Source organism: Euprymna scolopes, chromosome 46 (genome assembly GCF_053919585.1).
Source record: "Euprymna scolopes isolate OS-2025 chromosome 46, ASM5391958v1, whole genome shotgun sequence".
Classification (NCBI taxonomy): domain Eukaryota; kingdom Metazoa; phylum Mollusca; class Cephalopoda; order Sepiida; family Sepiolidae; genus Euprymna; species Euprymna scolopes.
The window spans coordinates 139,098,348-139,110,252 of record NC_136527.1 but is presented as its reverse complement, the minus strand read 5'-3'; the positions used below and the strand labels follow the sequence as shown (position 1 = coordinate 139,110,252).

At 39.1% G+C, this 11,905-nt stretch overlaps 1 pseudogene; it reads left to right on the top strand.

The window, feature by feature from the left end:
* The first annotated feature begins 5,394 nt into the window (after positions 1 to 5,394).
* Positions 5,395 to 6,391, top strand: LOC145270531 (eukaryotic translation elongation factor 2 pseudogene; annotated as a pseudogene).
* The last annotated feature ends 5,514 nt before the right edge of the window (positions 6,392 to 11,905 follow it).

Sequence of the window (11,905 nt, the reverse complement as noted above, 5' to 3'; positions counted from 1 at the left end):
TTTCTTTGGGCATGCGCACAGAAATTGCATATAGAATGAGACGAGATATGATAAAAAGTCCTCTCTCTCTCTACAGCCCATTCCTCTCTCTGAACGGTCACACAGAAAACTATCTTAAGAATGAATTGGAATATAGGATTAATTATTTTTTTATAAAAGATCCGTTATTTTTCCTTAGTTGAAGTAGGTCAAATGTAGTTTCTCTCTCTCTCTCTCTCTCTCTCTCTCTCTCTCTCAGCTGTTTCTCTGGGCATGCACACAGAAGACTCTCGTCATAGATTGCCTTAAGAATGAGACAGCATATAAAAAGTCGCTTATTTCTTTTTTTAACTTTGCTCTCATTCGCACAAACTTTAATAAAGACTTAATCCACCTAAGTATACGTTGATAATTACGTTTCAGTTTGAAGAAATATAGTATAAAAAAATTACTGGAAGTAAACCGGCACATGAAATGTATCAAAAAGTTTAACAAGGTTTTTTAATATAGATTCACAGAATATATAAGTGTTTCAGCGTGAACAGGTATGGTATAATAAATTATGGGTTTATCTATTTTATTTCTACTTTCATCATATTTTGCTTTGGTTTTAATACCCCCAAATTCGAAGTTATCTCTTTACAACCCTTCGTTTTCATAACCTATCATACCTTCATAAATCCGGGTCCATTTTCTGTAGGCTGTTTTTGAACCCAGTCAACGACGGGTACTTTTACTAGTATATATATATCCCCGCCTGTGTACCTGTGACCGTTTCTTTTAAGTATATTAAGTATATATGTGTGTACGTGCGCATGTGTGTACCCGTGGCAGCGACCACTAGCTAACCCTCTCCAAACAATTAACAACAAAATAAAAACTAAAAATAAATAAACCAAATCATAGCCCCCCCCTTCCCGCCTCCAAACATAAGCGAATACCCAACAGGTGAAGACATACTTACCAAGAAATCATCTCACCAACGGGACGCTAAAAACTTTAACACTAAGACTAAAATTTTAAAGTATCCCCTTCCTCCCACCCCACACATTCCCCTTCCCCTCATGTATCCCTATGCCGCCAGCCACACCAGAAATGAACTTCCTAGACCCTCCCCCACAAGTTCCTTAAACCCTAAAACTAAAAATTACCGGCATACCAAGCGCCCCTCCACCTTCCCCCCTTGTTCCCTTCCTCTCTCTCTTTCTTCCGCCCTCCTCGCAACCCCCCCCCCGACCTCATTCACTCTTTCACCCCAAAATAGCGAACATTTCTGTAAAAGTCTGAGGACGCTACAGACGGCCAAAATAACGGCCAAGTAGCCAAAACAATAATGTAACTTAACAGAAAGATACGGTAATAAAAATAAAACGTATATATATATATATATATATATATATATATATATTCGAAATTTTTCCCAAAGGTTTAATACATTAAAATCAATAAGCAATGAAATGTAAACCGGTTAAATTGACTCCAATATCAAGCAACATGATCAAACTCTTCTGTAATCGAGCATTCATATATACTTTTCGCAGTTGGATCTGATCACACTTATTCAAAGAAGGACAGAGTTAATACGTACCTGAACATGTTTTCCTTCTGATATTAACGGTATCCTGCAGTGTGATCGGTCTCATCGTGTTTTGATAAATCCTCTTTCGGTCTTTATGACATATTTTTGGGCCCATATTTTCGTATTGCTGTTTTAAATTACGGTGAAAATTGTAAGACTGGAACTGTCTTGAAACCGGACATGATTCTGAATTAATGAGATCTTAAGTTTATTAATTTGGTTCATGATGTCATTATAATGTTTAAACTATGAATAAAAGTGCAATAAGCAGTTTTTTTATTGTTGAAAATCTATATATAAAAAAGGCAAAATGTGATCATTTCGTGTATGTCTTCGAAAGGCTTCTTTCGCACGCGCTCCCGGGATCGTTACTATCGCTTAAAACTGTGTATATAGGTCCTATATAATAATATCTAGGAATTGTTCCATATTACAATATCTGGTTTGATGGCCTTGTCTTTTATGTATCTGCCCGCCTGTATGCCTTTGTCGTAGAACACTGTCACTTTTCCGTTTGATGTTATCGGTGGTGGTTCATGCTCCCAGGTCCTGATATTTTGTTATCTTTGTTTTCTTTTACATTTGTTAGTTTGAAAAGATCAATATTGCTGATTCTTTGTCAACTTTATTGACATGTGCTATTATTGCCTAGTATTTTTGAGAATATTTAATCTATATATATATAAAAGGCAAAATGTGTGTGATTAGCTCGTGTATGTCTTCAAAAGGCTTTTCTCACACACGCTCCCGGGGTCGTTACTATTGCTTAAAACTGTTTATATAGGTCCTAAATTATAATATCTAGGAATTAGGAAAGCGCGTTGTGTATAGATTTATTTACGTCGATTTTTACAAAATTATTGCTATTTTGGCTTCTCGCGTGTTGATTGGGCTTTTTAGTATAAATAAATTAAAACTAAACTCAAACGGACGTGTTCGCGGCAATGCGCCGGAAACAGACGCTTACATTGCGTGACTTCTATTTGACCTTCTTAATTAGGTCAAATGGAAGCAGCAAAGTTAACTTTTATTACGCACGCCTGTTTTTATAGTTATAGTTAGATAAATACATTCAAACACGTCTACGCTGTATGTCGCGGTGGCCCGATGGTAACATCGCACGTTTTTTTTTTTTTTTTTCAGACATTAATTTCCAACTCAAGGGTACGGGTTCGATTCTCATACTCACCTACAAAAACATTTTTTTATTATTATCCCCCCCTCCCCCCGGAGTTTTGATTTACCTCAAGACACCCGGGCATCGCCGGGTACCCCCTGCTAGTTATCTATAAAACGTGAATTGGTGACAAGCAGCCGATATATATACTGTGCTGATATTTCGTTAGATATATTGTGAGATACTCACCTCGTAATGTAGAGATAATCAGTAAGAAAATAATCTTGCTTTTCTTCTTCACAGTCTGTGTCGCGCCCTAATTCTCAGTTTAATTGATTTTGTCTCCCTATCTAGTAATGCCTCTTTCTCCGTCTGTCTCCTGCCCAAAGCTTCCTGTCCACGGTAGAAAATCAACAAAAAAATTTTTGTTCTTTTTTCTACACAGGCATCACCACATTATCAAGGCCAAGAGGCCACGCAAGGATAAGGGTTAAAGAGTGTACAGTAGAAATTGGACAATATAGTAATCATTAGTAATGAAAATTCGGTAAATTTAATAACTTATATGGAACGGCTCATCAAGAACTTATTTACGTTAGACTTGAACACAACCATATTGTAGTCAGCCGGAAAGCAGGAAAACGGAAGACAATTCCACAGGCGTGCAGTTCTAAGAAAGAAGCTTTGTTCACGGAATCTACGTTTAGGTTTAGGCACAGATAAAGAGTTGGGGAAATTATTTATAGTGTTTTCAGCTAGACGAGTGTTTCTTGTGAAAGGCGAGGGGGGGACCATAGACTGAAGCTCAGTCGAACACTTTCCATGAAAATAATGATAAAGCAGAGACAAACGCGCAACATCTCTTCTGTGAGATAGAGGTTGCAGGGAAGAGAGAAGGACATCTCCTACGAGGCTATGAAGTCTATTTTGAACTCTATCAAGGCAGGACAAGTCCTTTCTAGCAGCTCCTGTCCAGATGTGGCAACAGTATTCCATCCTTGGACACACCTGGCTCTTATATAGATAGAGAATTGCATCAGCAGTGAGATATCTACTGGATCAATAGAAAGATCCCACCATTTTTCCAGCAGCCTTGGCAACAAATTTGATGTACGTGTTCCATTTAAAATCAGGAGTAATTGTCAAGCCCATTTTTGAGTCAACTAATAATAATTAAGGAAACCGTAGATTGAGTTTAGACCTGGATTCATGAAGAATTAACCGATTCTTCGTCAAAAACAGGATTAACCACCACCAATAACACCAAACGGAAAAGTGACAGTATTCTATGACAAAGATGTAGGCGGGCAGATACATAAAAGACAATATGTGGATGGCATTTAAACTGCCTACCACAATAATGTAAAAACGTTGAATGGGAGATCTGTGGAGAAATGCAGCTTAACAGATCGTCAAGCATCTAGGAAGATGAATTATCATCAATAAGATCAAACTAATTTATTCGCATTAGACTTGAAGACGGTCATGTTATAGGCAGCTGAGCAGCAACATCATGGTATTATGTCTCACACATGTCTAGGAAAGAACTTTTGTTTAGTTTTAGACGCAGATAGAAAATAAAGGTATTTGCTGTAGCTAGACAAGTAATTATTGGTTTCTGTAATAGTAGGAGCACTAGAAACAGTGCTCCCACTGTTATAGGTATTATTTTGATTTTCTTCATCTTCCATATCCCTTTCAGCTCTCTGACTAGCTCTGTGTATTTGCTCCGTTTCTCCGTTTCTTTGATATTCACCCTGTGGTCAGCTGGAACAACAAAGTCTACGATTAGACAGGATTTTTCTTTCTTGTTAATTATTATGACATCTGGTCTTCTTGCTTGGATGGGTTTGTCCGTTTGTATGTCCATGTCCCATAGGATTTTGTGATTCTCGTTTTCAAGTACTGTTGCCGGCTGATGTTTGTACCACTTGTCTGTGCGTTCGAGATTTTTTTTTTTTTTTTTTTACATAGGCGTCACCACATTATCAAGGCCAAGAGGCCACTCAAGGATAAGGGTTAAAGAGTGTACAGTAGAAATTGGACATTATAGTAATCACTAGTAATGAAAATTTGGTAAAGTTGATAACTTATATGGAACGGCTCATCAAGAACTTATTTACGTTAGACTTGAACACAACCATATTGTAGTCAGCCGGAAAGCAGGAAAACGGAAGACAATTCCATAGGCGTGCAGTTCTAAGAAAAAAGCTTTGTTCATGGAATCTACGTTTAGGTTTAGGCACAGATAAAGAGTGGGGGGAATTATTGATAGTGTTTACAGCTAGACGAGTATTTCTTGTGAAAGTTTGGCGAGGGGGGACCATAGATTGAAGCTCATTCGAACACTTTCCATGAAAATAACGATACATCAGAGACAAACTCGCAACATCTCTTCTGTGAGATAAAGGTTGTAAGGAAGAGAAAAGGACATCTCCTACGAGGCTACGAAGTCTATTTTGAACTCTATCAAGGCAGGCCAAGTCCTTTCTAGCAGCTCCTGCCCAGATGTGGCAACAGTATTCCATCCTTGGACGTACCTGGCTCTTATATAGATAGAGAATAGCATCAGCAGTGAGATATCTACCGGATCGATAGAAAGATCCCACCATTTTTCCAGCGGCCTTGGCAACAGATTTGATGTACGTGTTCCATTTAAGATCAGGAGTAATGGTCAAGCCAAGAAGTTTGTCAAAACTTGAGGCCTCCTGAAGACGAGAGCCAGTTGCAGTTGTTTGCATTTTCCCAGAAGTCCGCCATTTGGAAAGCCGTTGTCTAACTGCTGGCCTTTCAAATCAAAAGCAATCCAAGATGGTGAACTTCACAATCGACCAGATCCGTGAGATCATGGACAAAAAAACGCAATATTCGAAACATGTCTGTGATTGCTCACGTTGATCATGGTAAATCCACCCTCACCGACTCGCTCGTCAGTAAAGCGGGTATTATAGCCTCTCAGAAGGCGGGGGGAGATGCGATTCACGGATACACGAAAAGACGAACAGGAAATGAGTATCACCATTAAATCAACTGCCATTTCCCTGTATTACGAATTGCCAAAAGATGATTTGGAGCAACTAAACCAAGAAGTTGACGAAAGCAACTGTGCTTTCTTGATCAACCTAATTGATTCCCCCGGCCACGTTGATTTCTCTTCCGAGGTGACTGCTGCCCTTCGTGTCACTGATGGGGCTCTCGTTGTTGTTGATTTTGTCTCTAGGGTCTGTGTCCAGACTAAGACCGTCCTGCGACAAGCGATTGCCAAGAGGATCAAGCCTGTCCTCTTCATGAACAAGATGGATTTGGCTCTCCTCACCCTCAAATTAGAAAAGGAAGAAATGTATCAAACATTCCGGCGTGTCGTTGATGGCCCAATGGGTGACGTCATGGTTGATCTCCAAAAGGGTAATGTTGGCTTTGGTTCTGGTCTCAACAGTTGGACATTTACACTGAAGAACTTTGCCCAGATGCTCTCGTTGTTGTTGATTTTGTCTCTAGGGTCTGTGTCCAGACTGAGACCGTCCTGCGACAAGATGTATTCGAATGTGTTCAAGATCCCTGTACTTAAACTGATGAAACGATTGTGGGGAGACAATTTCTTCAATTCCAGTAAAAAAATCTCATCTATTTTTTTTTGTTTGTTTGTTTTACTCATGTTCACCCCTATAAACATAAGAGATGGCGTAATGAAGTGTAAGTAACCAAATTACTTATCCTTGAACAATTATTTGATACGTGTAATACCCGTCCTAGGGTAGGTAATCTCTTTTAATTAACTGAAGTCAAATAAAAGAAAAACGAAAGGGTACTTGAATTCCTAAATTTTCTAGTAAATTCCACGTTGACCTCCATTTTTATTATTTTTTTTTGTAAACCCACTTTGAGCGGAAGGGGTTTATATCTTAAACTCTGTTGATTAGGAGTTCAGATGTTTCATAAGATCATCAGGAATTGAGCCAAGCGCAACTATGTTTATTGGCATGATGGAAGTTTTCTTATTCCAACAATCTAGCAATCTGATAGTCCATTATGATAATATTAATAATAATAATATTAATAATAATATTAATAATAATAACTAGCAGACACATGGAAATTCTACAGGGGACTCCTTCGCATGTAATCTATTGATGTTGCCATTCTGTAGATGTTTAGCATGGAGAGATGCAGCTTGACAGATCATCCAACATCTGGGAACATGAACCACCAGCGATAACATCAAACGGAAAAGTGACTGTGTTCTGTGACAAAGACATACAGGCGGGCAGATACATAACAGGCAATATCTGGATGGTCTGCCACAACAAAGTTTGTAAATACCTTCATTGGAAGATCTGTGGAGAGATGCGGCTTGACAGATCATCAAATCGAAAAGAGGCAACATGGAACGTGATCCCCCATTGAGGAGTGTTAGAACTACGCTGAGGTACTCTGTATTCTCGGGTGATGCCAGATAACTCAAGGATTTAAGATAGAGAAGATAAATATACATATTTTATTTCATGTCAAAATAGATATTGTTTGGAAACCAGAGAAATATATTTTTACGGCTAAAAGTTGACGACAGGAAATTTCACTTAGAACCTTGTTTGGCCTTACATGAACCCAGGGTCGGGTGTCAGAATTGACATCTGTCCTTAAAATTGGTGAAAGAATTTCAGTGTGCGAACGGTGCCCACCCAGGGACCTGGGGCTTTCGATTTTGTGGAGATTTCGTGGCGAGATCCTATTGGCTGGGGAGAATTTCCAACCCCATCCACTTACCTTACTATATATACGACTTTCGTGCGAAAATTAATCAGAAGAGCGAGAAGAGTTGAGCCAGAGAGAGTTTCAGATCAGAGTAGAGGAGAGACGTGACCCCTCCCCACCTCATTCATCCGTCGGTCACTGTCTGTGAAGAAGTTCAGACTTTGAAAAGAACTTACAAAATCTGAATGAGAATTGTAAAAACGTTTGTACATAATTTTATGAGAATTAAGCTTTTATAGATAGACTACAATCGTTGTCTTTCTTCCTGCCTGCCGCTTCAATATTTGCTTTCAGCATACCAGATTATGTAATAACCTCCGAGGAGCCTAGACGACCATGTGCCGAGATCCAGTGAAATAAGAGTCCCAGCCATCTCCTCAAGGGAGGCGTTACAAACATCTATTCTCAAAAGATCCATTAGATGGCATAATAAAGTGTTAGTCCTCAATCTTTTTTTAATTAACAGAAGTAAAATATAAAAAAAATGAGAACTTTTCTTTTCTCTGCTCAGCCCATTTCTCTCACTGGGCATACACACAAAAAAACTCTTTGGCACTTCTACATGAAATTTTGGAAATTCTAAAACTGAATTTCACATGAAAACAATGGTATCTACGTAGTCCTCGTATTTTTAAGATGATTATATCCAAAAATTACGAAAATCGATAAGTTAGAAAATTATTTATTAAAGAAAATAAAAAATAGAATTTGACGAAAATGATCGTAAAAAACACAGGAGTGTTCAAAAGGAAGGTAATTTTCCGTTTCGATTTAAACAAGATGGTCGCAATTTTTCACCTGCTAACACGATTAAAGTTGTTTTTTTTTAATAATACAGTAATATTCAGGCAATTTCGTCTGCATAATTTGGAAACTAACATTGTAACTTATTAGAATTGACAAAAAAAAAATCAGTTGAAACCATTTTTTTTTATCTTAAAACTCGGGTTTGTATTACTGTACACATAGATTCGAAAAAGTTGTCAAAAAACAAATATATAACAAATAAATGTTACCAAAGGCAAAATAAGTTACTTTTCTACCTAACTGGATAATTTTTTTGTGTATTTATTTAATGTAACATGTTTATTCGACTCGAAAAACATACAGTGTTTACCGATGTGTTGGAAAAAGACGGTGGTGGACTCTATGTTGAAGATGTTAAGTTTGGAAAAATGAGTTAAAACTAAAAAAACTATACAAAATACATTTTTTTTCTGAAAACTCCATTTATCTACTACAAAATCTCGTCCCAGTAATGTAGATGCACGCAATTTTTTGTTCTCGGTCAATGGAGGAGAAATCCTTCACAACTGAGACAATTTTTATTTGTGTTCCTTTTCTCCCACTTTAAAAACCGACCCTGGTGTCTAACTCTGCTCTCGTGGGGAGGCAAGTAAATAGGAACTGCTAAACATAATTTGTAACTTATTAGAATTGACAAAAAAAAAAATCAGTAGAACCCATTGTTTTTTATCTGCATTTATCGACAACAAAATTTTTTCCTAATAGTGTAGAAGCGCCAACACTTTTTTTTTCTGTTTTTATTTTACGATGTTGTAATATATTTTATTTTATACATTTATATTTATTTTTTTATTCACATATATATATATATATATATATATATATATATATATATATATATATATATATATATATATATATATATATATATATATATACTAGCAGTTAAGCCTGGCTTTGCTCGGGGCTATATAACTTAATGTGCATATATATATATATATATTAAAAAAGTGTGGCCATATATGGCAATGCCTTTCTATATCAAAGCAAAATTCAAGAAATTTCATAAAATCTACTTGTATAGAATGAGCATTAAATGATCCTTTCGTATCAAATAGTTCTCAGCTATTTCATAGCAATTCCCTAGTTATCCCGTATAATCGAGATGAACCTCAAATTATACCTATTTACTATGCCTCCCCACGGGACAGAGTTAGACACCAGGGTCGTTTGTTAACGTGGAGAAAAGGAACAAAAATAAAAATTGTCTCAGTCGTGAAGGATTTCTCCTCCACTGACAGAGAACAAGAAATGGAAGTGCAGCATCTGAAGAACAGATGGTATTTATTTGCTCCCCCACCGAGCAAATTAGGCACAAGGCCGATTTTTAATGTGAGGAGTGAAGGGAGGGGAAAGGGAAAAAGGGGACCAGCTCCCGATAGGTTGGAAATGGGAGCTGGTTAAAGGTCAGGCATGTGGGGCTTCCCCCACATCTGGTCTTTGCTAGTCATAGCTTGCAGTATCTGCCGGAACAGATACTACACTTTGATCTTGTTTATATATTTTATTGCTTTTTAAACAATTTTGAAAACACTACACTTTGATCTTGTTTATATATTTTATTGAGAAAGAAAAAATTGAACATAAAAAACGTACAAAAAATTCAATTCAACAAAATTAGGCACAAGGCCCTACAAGAAATTGGGAGGGGGAGGGTACAGGGTCTTTTTGACTACGTAACAGATGAGACTTTGAAGTCTTACTCTTGACTGGCAACATTTACCAAAATACCTCAATCACTCTGTGGATCCTAATCTAACTAATAACCCCAGCGTTCAATGTAAAATTTAACTATGTACAATTTGTATATTCATTTCTGTATGTTGTGTGTGCATTTTTTTTTTTTTTTTTTTTTTTTTTTTTTTTTTTTTGTGTGTGTGTGTATGTGTGAGAAAATAAAGTTCGATTTCATTAGAAAGAGTTCTTGAATTAATTGGCATAAAATGTTCGTGGAGTGGGAAAAAACTAATGAAAATGTTCATTTCAAAAATAAGGAAAATCTACTAATGTGTTGTTAGTAAGACCCCCCCTGTACTATTCTATGTGGCTAGATCCCCCACTGTTTTCCGGGGAACCGAAAACAAGCAGAGCATCCCTAATGGGGTTTGGGGAAGTCGCCTTAATGGAGGTGGGAGAAAATAAAGCAACGGATGGAGGGGGTAGGAAGGTGACCTCTGAGTAGGGGGATGATCGGGGGCATCAGAAAATAAAGATGAGGAGCAGGGGGGGTTGGGCAGACTCAGAGGTTCTCTAATACCAAAAAATAAAATCAGGAACAGGATCTCATTTGTACCACCAGTCAAGAGTTACTTTACTGAACTTATAATGCTAACCTAGGCGGGATGGGTTCCGTAGGACCCAGCACCGCCCATGCCATGCCTAAGGAGGGAACACGTATTGAAACTTGGCTCCTCGACGGATGCACAAACTAGTGCTGTGCACCCACCTCTTGTCAAATTCCACTCTAGGCAACCTCTTCCAATCGCATCTGATCTTTACTTTAAGCAAATGTTTAAAGTAAACGATCAGATCCCGATCAGGAACAGATGTCCCTTCGTGGACCAACTTGAGGCGCGCGATCCAAATGGTCATGCGCGCTACTGCTAGGATCGCCAGGAAAACCAAACTTTCCTCCCTGGGGAACGGCGGCTCCATGTTGTACACAAAAGTTCCTACGTCGAGATCGAGCAGACACTCGGCATCGATGCGAGCTGTTACCCCCTCGACATACTTTAATAGGGGCTGTATCCGGCTGCAACTAAAAAACGCGTGCTCGATTGTTTCGGGCTCGCGTTCGTCACAGCACGGACAGAAGCGACTGGTATGTTCTTTATACCGGAAAAGTACGTCGAAGAGGGGCAGCGCATTTCGGACCAGTCGCCAAGTCAGGGAGAATTCCGAGTTATTCAGAACCTCCCGTCCCGGCGCCCAACGCCATTGAGAACGGACAACCTCCATCGACCATCCCATCCGCCTACAAAGTGGATCCTTCGCGGTCCCCTCCACTAAATCCCGATACAGTTTCTTCCTTGGCTGATCGAGGACATTGGTCCCCGGCAAAGCTCTAAGAGCGGTTCGGCATTCGGAGAAGAACTTGGACTCCCCCTTCGGTCTACGACGACCTTCTACCGAAGGGTTGGGTTTGAGATTGGGAAACGAGTTCTCAACCACAGGGACCCAAGGAGCGTCTCCTTCAAGCGAACGACTCAGGAAAGCCAATCTCTCGGCGTTTCTATGACACAAGAGACTGGGCTGACCCAGGCCTCCCTCGCTCGGATTTTGAACACAGACCTCTCTGCAGACATAATGCTTACCCTCGTTCCACAAAAGTGAATCGAGGCGCCCTTGTAAGCGGGTTAGTCGTTCTGCAGGGAGAGGAAGTACAGACAAACGGTAAAGGATGAGCGGAAAGACGTATGTAGCACACGCCTCCGCCCGACCCTTCAAGGACAATTTCCTTCCAATCCAAGTCTTTACTGACGATTTGACCTTAGACTGTACTTCCGACCAATTCTTTTCCAGCTGAAGTCCCGGTCCAAACCAGACACCGAGAATGCGGACCGGTCCATCGGTCCAGCTGAAAATACCTGGAAGCGAGTTTACCCCGGTCCAGGCCCCCAACCGCAGGCCAACAGACTTGCTACGGTTGAAGATGGCCCCTGTTACTTCTT